Below are 14654 nucleotides of genomic sequence, written 5' to 3' on the forward strand. Positions count from 1 at the left end.
CAATTTCTTTTTTCTTATTGGAGAAAAGTAAAACCATATGGGAGCCAGAATTAGATTGTAAATGAATATGGAATAGAGTATTTTTATTCTCCCTGTATGCAGTGTCACACTTCATTTCTGGCAGCACCACCTTCTCAACACATGACTGTCCCCCACCACCTCACCATAGTCTTCAAGTTATATCCTATAGCACTTCTGTGTGGACAAATAGATGAAGGATGTAGTTTAAAACAGTATAACTAAACTTAAAAGTCAAACTGCCCTTTTATAGAGACTGCCATCATTATTCAAACATACTAAACAATATCAAAACAGTCAAAAGAAATTTTTTTTCAAAAGAGCAGAAAATTGTAGTGAAATTCATGAAAGGATTGTTTTAAATTGTTATATCTTAAATCAATAAGTATGTCAGCATTTCCCAGGATTTTCTGGCTTAATTAAGACTAGGTCATGCCACCACAGTGGTCAGACAGTGGACTTGCCTTCGAGAGGACAACGGACCCGAGTCCCATCGGGCCACCAAAATTTGGCTTTTCCTCGATTTCCCTAAATGATTTAAGACAAATTCTGGGATGGTTCCTTTAAAAAAGATGACATTTGGCTGAGAAAGCTAATTTCTGTGGCACGTCTGATGACACAGTGCTGGTGGAAGCACGAGTATTTCAGAGCACACCATTCATTGCACATTGTTAAACATAGGGCTCTGCTGCAGACAACCCCTGTATGTTCCCATGTTGACAACACTGTTGAATTACAATTTCTGTGGCTCAGGAGCATTGAGATTGGGCAGTGAATCAATAGAAATGTGTCATCTGGTTGAATCATTCATGTTTCGCATTACACCTGCTTGGCGGTTTTGTGCACATACACTGTCAACAGAGTGAATTGGTGCTTGAAAGGTGCACTTTGCTACAGACGTAGGCCAGTGGGAGCAATATTATGCTATGGAGGACATTCACCTGGTCTTCTGTGGGTCCTGTGGTAGTAACTGAAGGCTCCATAACAGCTTTGTTCTGTGTGAACATTATTGTGCACTGTCCGCACCCTGTCCCTAATGAAGGTGACATGTTTCAACAATATGACTTTCAGTGTTACGAGGCCAGAATCAAATTCACCCCTTCTGAATCTGATGGAATACATCTGCGATGCTATCAGATACCAGTTCTGCACCCAGAAACCACTGATCTCCAATTTATGGGAATTACATGACCTGTGCTTAGACATGCGGTGCTGCATAATGCTGGGAACATACCTCACATAATGCTGGGAACATACCTGAAATTTGTTGAACTTGTCCCACACAAAATCACTGCTGTATTGTGTTCCAACAGTGGTCAAACACATTATCAAACAGGAGGTCATAGTGTTTTGTCTCATCAGTTTATATATTCAATGCTTGAATGAAAGGTGTGCTCTTTTCCTTTTTCCTGCCATTGCATGTATGTGTAAAGCAGGATGTTCTACCATTTGGGCTTGTTTATATGAAGGCTGTCAGCGTTAACCACCTGCACAGATACTAAATGCTCCTTTTGTGAAGACCTTTTATCTTGAGAACACTTTTAACTTTGTTTCACAAATGGCAGCACAGTTTCAAGAAAGCTTCTTAATTTAATGTAATAGTTAAAATAATACCTTCAGCAAAAGATGTGTGCGTTGGAGTGGGGAAAAAGATTGGAGATGTATGCAGTTTAATTTTTGTAAATTGTTAAGAAGGTTAACAGCTTGGCATGCTAAGATAAATTCAGACATTCTCTAAAAAAAGAGAAAAAGATTAATTTAACAGAATCAGTGAGGTATACAAATATAACAACAGACTTGTAGAACCATTATTTTGTAGGTTAGATTAGATTAGATTCAGCTTTTGTTCCAAGACCCAAAACATGAGATGATTCTCATGGGTGAGTAACATGCCAGAAAGTATAACATAAAAAATATAAAACATTTGAATACCCTGATCGTTTGTCAGGAGATTGTCAAACTAGGTGAATACTATACAAACTGGAACAGCTAATATTTTCAGAATTGATACGCTGTCAGACTCAAACATTGTTATGCACTATTAATAAATTTATCAAACAAAAAGTACATAATTTTGACTGTTATGACAAAGTGCTCTCAGAACTGAAATCTAACAGACATTCTTATTTAAGCTGGCCTAACAGCCACTGTTAAGATATTCATCTATAGAGTCTTGTCCCACACAAAATCACTGCTGTATTGTGTTCCAACAGTGGTCAAACACATTATCAAACAGGAGGTCATAGTGTTTTGTCTCATCAGTTTATATATTCAATGCTTGAATGAAAGGTGTGCTCTTTTCCTTTTTCCTGCCATTGCATGTATGTGTAAAGCAGGATGTTCTACCATTTGGGCTTGTTTATATGAAGGCTGTCAGCGTTAACCACCTGCACAGATACTAAATGCTCCTTTTGTGAAGACCTTTTATCTTGAGAACACTTTTAACTTTGTTTCACAAATGGCAGCACAGTTTCAAGAAAGCTTCTTAATTTAATGTAATAGTTAAAATAATACCTTCAGCAAAAGATGTGTGCGTTGGAGTGGGGAAAAAGATTGGAGATGTATGCAGTTTAATTTTTGTAAATTGTTAAGAAGGTTAACAGCTTGGCATGCTAAGATAAATTCAGACATTCTCTAAAAAAAGAGAAAAAGATTAATTTAACAGAATCAGTGAGGTATACAAATATAACAACAGACTTGTAGAACCATTATTTTGTAGGTTAGATTAGATTAGATTCAGCTTTTGTTCCAAGACCCAAAACATGAGATGATTCTCATGGGTGAGTAACATGCCAGAAAGTATAACATAAAAAATATAAAACATTTGAATACCCTGATCGTTTGTCAGGAGATTGTCAAACTAGGTGAATACTATACAAACTGGAACAGCTAATATTTTCAGAATTGATACGCTGTCAGACTCAAACATTGTTATGCACTATTAATAAATTTATCAAACAAAAAGTACATAATTTTGACTGTTATGACAAAGTGCTCTCAGAACTGAAATCTAACAGACATTCTTATTTAAGCTGGCCTAACAGCCACTGTTAAGATATTCATCTATAGAGTCTTTATCTGATACCAAGTTTTTAATGGTGTCTTTCTTCCACAGATAAATTGTGTTGTAATGCAAGGTTTTAATGAAGATGAAGTGTGCAGTTTTGTGTAGTTAACAAAAGAGAGTAACGTTGACGTAAGATTTATCGAGTACATGCCTTTCAGCGGCAACAAATGGAATGATGGGAAGATGGTCTCATTTAGTGAAATGCTCCAAATAATTAGAAAGCAGTGGCCTAATTTCGATCCTCTTCCCAATGGGCCCAATGATACCTCAAAGGTACGTGAAGTATTACATATGAACATACACTGAAAATAATTTAATGTTTATGACTTACTACCAATCACAAGAATACTTCATATCTGCTGGTGGTATGAGAGATGGACTGGTTTAGTTATATATTTCTCATATCATTCAGTAAGTCTGTCCTGGCCTGGGTTTCTCTGTAGCTTTTCTGCAACTCTCCCCATTTCCTAAACCTTGACAAACCTTTTCTTTCTTCCCTTTTCCTTCCCCTTCATTGTTTCTGCCAGAAGAAGAAGCCACTGGCTCCGAAAGCTTGCACATTTCCGTAACTTTAAGGGGAGTTAGAAGGGGAAAACATTCTTTTTCACTTTTTCGGGTTTTTATCTGATTATAAAATTTGCAATTTTCCAAATAAAATGATATGTATATTACTTATAAACTTGCGTGGGAAGTATTTTATTTTATTTTCTAAAATATAATCTACACCAGTTGAAAATGTTAAAATTTTTACATGCATTATTTCAAGACCTAATAAAATCGGTAATTTTTTATATACAGGGTAGTCCATTGATCATGACCGGGCCAAATATCTCACGAAATAAGTGTCAAACGAAAAAACTACAAAGAACGAAATTTGTCTAGCTGGAAGGGAGAAACCAGCTGGCGCGATGGTTGGCCTGCTCTAAGGCACTGCCATAGCTCAAACTGATATCAACTGTGTTTTTTAAAATAGGAACCCCATTTTTTATTATATATTCGTGTAATACGTAAAGAAATAGGAATGTTTTAGTTGGACCACTTTTTTCGCTTTGTGATAGATGGCGCTGTAATAGTCAGAAACATATGGCTCATAATTTTAGACGAACAGTTGGTAACAGGTAGGTTTTTTAAATTAAAATACAGAACGTAGGTACATTTGAACATTTTATTTCGGTTGTTCCAATGTGATACATGTACCTTTGTGAACTTATCATTTCTAAGAACGCATGCTGTTACGGCGTGATTACCTGTGAATACCACATTAATGCAATCAATGCTCAAAATGATGTCTGTCAACCTCAATGCCTTTGGCAATACGAGTAATGACATTCCTCTCAACAGTGAGTAGTTCGCCTTCCGTAATGTTCGCACATGCATTGACAATGCACTGACGCATGTTGTCAGGCATTGTCGGTGGATCACAATAGCAAATATCCTTCAACTTTCCCCACAGAAAGAAATCTGGGGACGTCAGATCCGGTGAACATGCGGGCCATGGTATGGTGCTTTGATGACCAATCCACCTGTCATGAAATATGCTATCAATACTGCTTCAACCGGACGCAATCTATGTGCCGGACATCCATCATGTTGGAAGTACATCGCCATACTGTCATGCAGTGAAACATCTTGTAGTAACATTGGTAGAACATTACGCAGGCAATCAGCATACATTGCACCATTTAGATTGCCATCGATAAAATGGGGGCCAATTATCCTTCCTCCCTTAATGCCACACCATACATTAACCTGCCAAGGTCGCTGCTGTTCCACTTGTCACTGCCATCGTAGATTTTCCGTTGGCCAATAGTGCATATTATGGCAGTTTAGGTTACCGCTGTTGGTGAATGATGCTTCATTGCTAAATAGAACGCATGCAAAAAATCTTTCATCATCCTGTAATTTCTCTTGTGCCCTGTGGCAGAACTGTACATGACGTTCAATGTCATCGCCATGCAATTCCTGGTGCATAGAAATATGGTACGGGTGCAATCGATGTTGATGTAGCATTCTCAACACCGACGTTTTTGAGATTCCCAATTCTCGCGCAATTTGTCTGCTACTGATGTGTGGATTAGCTGCCCCAGCAGCTAAAACACCTACTAGGGCATCATCATCTTTTGTTGCAGGTCGTGGTTGATGTTTCACATGTGGCTGGACACTTCCTGTTTCCTTAAATAATGTAACTATCCGGCGAATGGTCCGGACACTTTGATGATGTCGTCCAGGATACCGAGCAGCATACATAGCACACGCCCCTTGGGATTTTGATCACAATAACCATACATCAACACGATATCGACCTTTTCCGCAATTGGTAAACGGTCCATTTTAACACGGGTAATGTATCACGAAGCAAATACTGTCCGCACTGGCGGAATGTTATGTGATACCACATACTTATATGTTTGTGACTATTACAGCAGCTGGCCAGAGTGGCCGAGCAGTGCTAGGCACTACAGTCTGGAAACGCGCGACCGCTACGGTCGCAGGTTCGAATCCTGCCTCGGGCATGGATGTGTGTGATGTCCTTAGGTTAGTTAGGTTTAAGTATTTCTAAGTTCTAGGGGACTGATGACCTCAGAAGTTAAGTCCCATAGTGCTCAGAGCCATTTGAACCATTTTTGACTATTACAGCCCCATCTATCACAAAGCGAAAAAAGTGGTCCAGCTAAAACATTCATATTTCTTTACGTACTACATGAATATGTAATAAAAAATGGGGATTCCTATTTTTAAAAAATGCAGTTGATATGAGTTTGACCTATGGCAGCGCCATCTAGCAGGCCAACCATAGCGCCATCTGGTTTCTCCCTTCAAGCTAGACGAATTTTGTTCTTTGTAGTTTTTTCATTTGATGCTTATTTCGTGAGATATTTGGCCCGGTCACTATCAATGGACCACCCTGTAGAAAGCTGTGGATTGCTGTGTTATAAAAGTTAAATTATGTGTTTGTATTGGTAACACTGTCAAAAATAGTATCGTATCTTTTCATAGTATAAACATGCTTTGTATATCGAAGTGCTAACGTTTTTCCGAGGAAAAGTGACGAATAGACTGGTAAATCTCTCAAAAAGTATGACTCCAAAATGAAGTGTTTTTAAGAAATGTGGGTTTCATGGTAATAAAATTTTGAATAAAGAGAAACATTGTATTCAGCATGTGGTGTGTGAAGTTACAGACAATGAAATACTGGCAAACTCATGAGTATCTAGAGAAACACCCATTAGTGCTTCGAAGATTAAAATAAAACATAGTGATAACACAGTTATCTCAAAACAAACCTCATGTAAACAGTAGGTTAGGTTATATTCTGATACATTTACACATCCTAATAGGGATGTTATGTGAATGTGTGTGCTGTATGTATGTGGAGGGCCAGTTAGTTTACATGAAGACATTGAGGTATCAAATGGACTAGCCAGGAAACTTATCATTAATTCTGCCAGTTGTAAATATACTCATTCATTTTGGAGTTCTGATAAGTGTAAAGATAATTATTTTAAAATAAATATTAGGTGGTCTTATGGATTGAGAGCTATTGGCAAAGGACACACTGCAGCAGAAACAATGTGTGTCGTGATGTATATGCCACGCCCACTTTGTAAAATGGACAAGTATGCAGGATTTATTGGAGCTGCTGTGAAATCAGCTGCATGTGAGTCAATTAAGGGTGCTGCAAATGAAGCTGCTGAAATAAACGATGGTATGATTGACATATCAGTAGCTTTTGGGGCACTTGGTAGAAGTGCAGCTGCAGTTCTAAGAATTCTGTTGCTACAGTGACCAGTGTGGATACTGGAAAGCTAATAGATTTCCAAATTTTAACCAAATATTGTTATAAGTATAAACCAGGGAATGAAGAAGGGCATATCTGTGACAGAAATTATGAAGGACAACTAGTCGTATGGAGGCCTGTGCAGCTGTTGAAATTTATAATCGATCTGTAAACTAAAGGGGAGTGTGTTACACTAAGTTCTTAGGTTAGACAGACTCAAATAAATATAACAGTGTAGTAGCCACTCAGCCTTATGGTGAGAAGCTTATCACAGAAATGGAATGTGTTGGTCATGTCCAGAAGAGGATGGGTACCAGATTGAGGAAATTGAAACAAAGTTTGAGAGACAAGAAACTTTCAGGTGGTAAGACCATAAGAAGCAGGCTGACAGACAACATGATTGATGAACTACAACAGTATTATGAGATTGCCATTAGAAATAATACTGAGGATTTGTTGAAAATGAAGCAGGCAGTATGGACTACCTTCTTCCAGAGACTGTCAGCTGATGATAAACCAGTACACCATCTTTGCCCTCCTGGATCTCATTCATGGTGCAATTACCGCAATGCCCAGTACTCAAACAGGTCATACAGCCATAAACATTCTATCCCAGCAGCAGTTGTGGATATCACAAAACCTGTTTACAGAGACCTGCCAATCCTGAATTATTGAAGAAGTGTCTGCATTGTCAGACTCAAAATCCCAATGAGTCGTTCAATAATCTTATAGTGTCAGTGTCATCGTAACTGCCATCTGCGTCACGTCTGCTGTGCAGCGAGCTACGCTAGTTTAAGTATTAACTCTATTTTTCTTACTTGTCACTTCTTCTTCTGTGTGTTTTTGCTTTTAGGAAGCTTTAATTGTCGAGTGCTAGTAATAGTGTTCCATAGATTTTGTGTTTGTTTTGAATACAGTCAGAGAGAGTCCGTTTAGTCAGCCATAGTGCCAGTAGTGCTAGTGTTTGTTTTGAATACAGTCCAGAGACAGGTAGTGCTATTTTCATTGTTTTCTACAGGAAGTATCTAGTAACTACAATTTAGTCAACTATCAGCCGCCTTTAGTGAATTAGCAGACTAGTTATAAGTTGATTAACTCTCTACAGTAAATTGATTTCTTAGGATGGATAGGATGTGAGACTGCTGTGTACGGACACAGGAGGAGCTGGCCACTGTTCGCGAACAGCTGAACGTGTTGATGGCCGTGGTTAGCCGTCTTCTGGCTGCTGCCTCGGAGTGTAGTGGCAGTGGGGAGTCTGGTGCGTTGCATGGTACACCCCAGGTGTTACATGCTTCACTTGCTGACCCTTCTGTTGACACATCTTTGCGGGTACCGGGCGCGGTTGGGCCACTCTGTTCGCAAGGGGCGTGGCGGGTTCAGCGGCGTTTGCGGCGCACGAGGCGGAGGGTCAGTGTGGAGGCTGGCCGTGTGGCATCGTCCGTTCTGCCTGTGAGTGGACATGTGGCCACTCCTTCAGCAAGGTCCGAGCAGGCACATGGGGGGAGGGGTTTATTAGTTATTGGGAGCTCCAACGTTAGGCGGGTGATGGAGCCCCTTAGGGAAATAGCGGAAAGGTCGGGGAAGAAGGTCGGTGTTCACTCTGTCTGCTTGCTGGGGGTCTCATCCGAGATGTGGAGGAGGCCGTGCCGGCAGTGATAGAGAACACTGGGTGCACCCGACTGCAAATTGTTGCTCATGTCGGCACCAATGACTCCTGCCGTCTGGATTCAGAGGTCATCCTCAGTTCGTACAGGCAGTTAGCAGAGTTGGTGAAGGCGGAAAGCCTCGCGGGGTGGAATCTGAGCTAACTATTTGTAGTATCGTTCCCAGAAACGATAGTGGTCCTCTGGTTTGGAGCCAAGTGGAAGGCTTAAACCAAGGGCTCAGACCACTCTGCGGAGATCTGGGGTGCAAATTTCTCGACCTCCGCTATCGGGTGGAGAAATGTAGGGTCCCCCTGAATAGGTCACGTGTGCACTACATGCAGGAAGCAGCTACAAGTGTAGCGGAGTATGTGTGGAGTGCACATGTGGGTTTTTTAGGTTAGAGAATTCCCTCCCTAGGCCCGAAAAGACACCTCCTGAGATGCGGAAAGGTAGAAGTAGACAAAATGCAACAGGGAATAACAATATTAATGTGCTAATAGTAAACTGCAGGAGCGTCTATAGAAAGGTCCCAGAACTGCTCTGATTAATAAACGGTCACAATGCCCACATAGTACTAGGGACAGAAAGTTGGCTGAAACCAAATGTAAACAGTAATGAAATTCTAAACTCAGATTGGAATGTATACCGCAGAGACAGGCTGGACAGTGAAGGGGGAGGCATGTTTAAAGCGATAAGAAATGCAATAGTATCGAAGGAAATTGACGGAGATCCGAAATGTGAAATAATTTGGGTGAAGGTCACGGTTAAAGCAGGCTCAGACATGGTAATTGGATGTCTCTATAGGCCCCCTGGCTCAGCAGCTGATGTGGCTGAGCACCTGAAGGATAATTTGGAAAATATTTCGAGTAGATTTGCCCATTATGTTATAGTTCTGGGTGGAGATTTTAATTTGCCGGATATAGACTGGGAGACTCAAACTTTCATAACGGGTGGCAGGGGCAAAGAATCCAGTGAAATTTTTTAAGAGCTTTATCTGAAAACTACCTTGAGCAGTTAAACAGAGAACCGACTCGTGGCGATAACATATTAGACCTTCTAGTGACAAACAGACCTGAACTATTTGAAACAGTTAATGCAGAACAGGGAATCAGCGATCATAAAGCAGTTACTGCATCGATGATTTCAGCCGTAAATAGAAATATTAAAAAAGGTACGAAGATTTTTCTGGTTAGCAAACCTGATGGCTCAACACAAAAGTTTTGTTTTAAGTACAGATGGTGTTGAGGATCAGTGGACAAAGTTCAAAATCATCGTACAATATGCGTTAGATGAGTATGTGCCAAGCAAGATCGTAAGAGATGGAAAAGAGCCAGCGTGGTACAACAACCGAGTTAGAAAACTGCTGCGGAAGCAAAGGGAACTTCACAGCAAACATAAACATAGCCAACACCTTGCAGACAAACAAAAATTACGCGAAGCGAAATGTAATGTGAGGAGGGCCATGCGAGAGGTGTTAAATGAATTCGAAAGTAAAGTTCTATGTACTGACTTGGCAGAAAATCCTAAGAAATTTTGCTCTTATGTCAAAGCGGTAGGTGGATCAAAACAAAATGTCCAGACACTCTGTGACCAAAAAGGTACTGAAACAGAGGATGATGGACTAAAGGCCGAAATACTAAATGTCTTTTTCCAAAGCTGTTTCACAGAGGAAGACTGCACTGTAGTTCCTTCTCTAGATTGTCGCACAGATGACAAAATGGTAGATATTGAAATAGATGACAGAGGGATAGAGAAACAATGAAAATCACTCAAAAGAGGAAAGGCCGCTGGACCTGATGGGATACCAGTTCAATTTTACACAGAGTATGCGAAGGAACTTGCCCCTCTTCTTGCAGCTGTACCGTAGGTCTCTACAAGAGTGTAGCGTTCCAAAGAATTGGAAAAGGGCACAGGTCATCCCCGTTTTCAAGAAGGGACGTCGAACAGATGTGCAGAACTATAGACCTATATCTCTAACGTCGATCAGTTGTAGAATTTTAGAACATGTATTATGTTCGAGTATTATGACTTTTCTGTAAACTAGAAATCTACTATGTAGGAATCAGCAAGGGTTTCGAAAAAGACGATCGGGTGAAACCCAGCTCGTGCTATTCGTCCACGCGACTCAGAGGGCCATAGACACGGGTTCCCAGGTAGATGCTGTGTTTCTTGACTTCCACAAGGCGTTCGATACAGTTCCCCGCAATCGTTTAATGAACAAAGTAAGAGCATATGGACTATCAGACCAATTATGTGATTGGATTGAAGAGTTGCTAGATAACAGAACGCATCATGTCATTCTCAAGGGAGAGAAGTCTTCCGAAGTAAGAGTGATTTCAGGTGTGCTGCGGGGGATTGTCGTAGGACCGTTGCTATTCACAATATACATAAATGACCTTATGAATGACATCGGAAGTTCACTGAGGCTTTTTGCGGATGATGCTGTGGTATATTGAGATGTTGCAACAGTGAAAAATTGTACTGAAATGCAGGATGATCTGCAGCGAATTGATGAATGGTGCAGGGAATGGCAATTGAATCTCAATGTAGACAAGTGTAATGTGCTGCGAATACATAGAAAGAAAGATCCCATATTGTTTAGCTACAATATAGCAGGTCAGCAATTGGAAGCAGTTAATTCCATAAATTATCTGGGAGTATGCATTAGGAGTGATTTAAAATGGAATGATCATATAAAGTTGATCGTCGGTAAATCAGATGCCAGACTGAGATTCAGTGGAAGAATCCTAAGGAAATGCAATCCGAAAACAAAGGAATTAGGTTACAGTACACTTGTTCGCCCACTGTTTGAATACTGCTCAGCAGTGTGGGATCCATACCAGATAGGGTTGATAGAAGAGGTAGAGAAGATCCAACAGAGAGCAGCATGCTTCGTTATAGGATCATTTAGTAATCGTGAAAGTGTTACGGAGATGTTAGGTAAACTCCAGTGGAAGACTCTGCAGGAGAGACACTCAGTAGCTCGGTACGGGTTTTTGTTGAAGTTTCGAAAACATACCTTCACCGAGGAGTCAAGCAGTATATTGCTCCCTCCTACGTATATCTCACGAAGAGACCATGAGGATAAAATGAGAGAGATTAGAGCCTGCACAGAGGCATACCGACAATCCTTCTTTCCACGAACAATACGAGACTGGAATAGAAGGGAGAACCAATAGAGGTACTCAAGGTACCCTACACCGTCAGGTGGCTTGAGGAGTATGGATGTAGATGTAGATGTAGACCAAAAAATGTTTTTCTCGTAATGAAGACACTAAAGTGGGGGTCAGTTATGCTGTTATTGCTTTTAATGATGGCAACATTGGTAGCGTGAAAGTGCTACAACATATGGGAATTAATTCTGGAGCAAACTGCATCAGAGAATTTGAATGGATGGACAAGGTTTGCATTGGTAAAGCAAAGTATGCAGCACAGTTGGCCACTACGGAGTCCAGAAAGAAGAAAACAAGAAAAAACTTAAAAAAGATCAAGAGGATGATATACAGTATGGTGCAGGGTGCTTCTGAGTGACTAAAAATAAAATGTTAAGCATATATTGAGTTACAGTCTATTAAAACTTTAAAAACTCTTCCTGAAAATTTACATTTTCTCTTGCATTTTTCCCTAAATCTCAGAAACTACTTCGAGTAGCGAATTCAAATTTTCAGGGAGTAATAACATACGTATCCTGAGTCTTCTTAACTAAAAGAAAAACATAATGTTATGTATAAATAAAATGATTTAGAATAACATACAAAAAAGTACACAAAATTTTAACTGTGTAATTAAAAAATTGTATTTCCAAAAGCAGTGGCAGAAATGCAATTATTGTAAGACTCAGAACATATAGTTTAATGTGCTGTAAAAGTTTCTTGTCAATGGCTACAGTTGTTCCTGAAATACGGGAAGTTAAGTCACTAAATTTAACATTGTCAGGATAGGGCGTTCAAACTCCCCTTAATGCACGTTTTCTCCTTCCTCCACTTGGTGAGCGACACATTTATAGTATTTTCACAACAGCAGTAGCTATTTTCTTACAATTTCTTTTTGCCGGCATACCATGTCCCGGGCTTCAAGGGATGTGTGGGATTTATTACCTCAATGAGTGAACACTTCTGTGGCACGTGCAACCGTTTACGGATAACAGCTGATGGCAATTTGGAGGTGTGTCTCTTTGGGAATTCAGAGATATCTCTCAGGTGAGTGATGAAAGATAGAATAATCGTGTCCAAGTGAAAATTCATGTGAGGAAACCATAAAATTTCTAGAAGACTGACAGACTGATCAGTATTTTACCTTCAGGAGGTGAAATTCCAAAACTTCTTATAGACACATTCGTTCCTCTTGTCCTCACATTAGTCGTGGAGTCCGAGTGACCTTTCAGACCTTCAGAAACTTATCCCTCTTTCCTCTCTCATGAAGAAACTGATAGTTCCAAATGCTGAGTATAGAATAATACTTTTAAACTGTTTGCCATGCACATTAGGTATGTGGTTGGTATATGGAAGAGATAAACTGCAGTTAAATCCAGCAGGTATGAAATGAGTAATCTTTTCTTGAAGTTTTCAGCTTGCACCCTCCTCCCTCCCAGACATACAAACCAGATACCTCTAGCTAAATAATTTGTGAGTATATATAATTTGCCTCTGTCAACATCATGTTACACTAACCTATTTGTGAGATTAAATTAAAGGAAAGTAATCAGAACTGGAAATTATGTAAAGACATTTTTAGCTATGTCCCTAGGTTGTAATAAAGTTAACACAGTATTTCTGTCCATGTGATGGTAACTATGATTCGCTAGCCACCGTTGCCAAGCGGTTCTAGGCGCTTCAGTCCAGAACCGCGCGACTGCTACGGTCGCAGGTTTGAATCCTGCCTTGGCTCAGATGTTAAGTCCCATAGTGCCCAGAGCCATTTGAACTGTGATTCATGATTATCAGAGTCTATACGTTCCAAATAAAAATTGGAACTTCCTGTGTATAAATGTACAAATTATTAGACAATGGGACCAACAACTGACACTTTTAAATTGATGACTAGACTAAGAGATTAATAATAGGAAAAAAACTGCAAGATACTTTGGCGATAAGTTTGTTTCAGGACAAGGTACGAGGGGTGGGGGGGTGAGAAGAATCAGCTCTCTCTTTGTGAGCATAACAGAAATCCTTTATCAACCCAAGGTAAAATAAGATATAAAAATACAGGGTCAAACAATTAAGTATCTTAAAAACCAAATGACTAATAAAATTGAAAGCTAAGAAAAGTAAGTTCGTAGTAAGTAGGGTGAAACACAGGGGGCTGCAACATATTGCCATTGTTGTTTGACTTGTCTATCAAAGAAAAAAGAAATGGATCAAAACAAAATAAAAGTGAGAATGGAAATGTATCAGAAGCAGATAGGAATAAGCAAGGAACATATTCTTTAATAAATAAAAAAAAAAAAAAACTGACATGTGAGGCAGATGTTCCTACAATTTTATGTTCAAAGCAGAGCAGTCTGTGAAAGCAAAATATTTATGACATTGAAAAAAGAAAATCAGTGAGTGAAAAGTGTGTGTAGGTGAATTGTGGTGAAAGACTGGATATTGGAACTTCTGTTAGGCTGCCCAGTATTAGTTAACTTGGTAGTAAAGGAGCAAGTTTGCAAGGGCAGATAACTGTTTGACTACGTAAAATAGAGTGGGAGTATGGAAAAGCTAGTCCAAGATAGGATGAAAAAGATAACAGCAACTTAAAAAATGAATTGATAAGTTACCATGAACCCCATTCCAATCTAGTGAATGCAGTGGTTGACAATATCTTGTGACATTCGCCTATAAGGCTCAAACAATAATTGCTAAATAAAAATACAAAATGTTGACAAGACTGTATCTAAGCTGTCACTCTCTTCTGAAACAAGGGTGTTTAAACCAACAAACACGCAGGAAAGCAGGGACAACTCGCACACTAGAGAAGGATGGGCAGTATCATTGAAGGAGTGAGCAAAAACTGTGTGGAATATGTGTGGTACAAGTAATGATAGTAAGAAAAAAAGAAGAAGAAGAAGAAGAAGAAGAAGAGGAAAAATGTTGATCTGGAAACAAGGGAATAAAAATTTGCCACGTGAAGAGACAATATGGTACTGTGCTGATGAGTGTGTACA

At 39.7% G+C, this 14654-nt stretch overlaps 1 pseudogene; it reads left to right on the forward strand.

Moving 5' to 3' along the window:
• Positions 1-14654, forward strand: part of LOC124776173 — a 59882-nt pseudogene that overhangs the window by 23206 nt on the left and 22022 nt on the right.

This window comes from Schistocerca piceifrons, chromosome 2 (assembly GCF_021461385.2).
Source record: "Schistocerca piceifrons isolate TAMUIC-IGC-003096 chromosome 2, iqSchPice1.1, whole genome shotgun sequence".
Lineage (NCBI taxonomy): Eukaryota > Metazoa > Arthropoda > Insecta > Orthoptera > Acrididae > Schistocerca > Schistocerca piceifrons.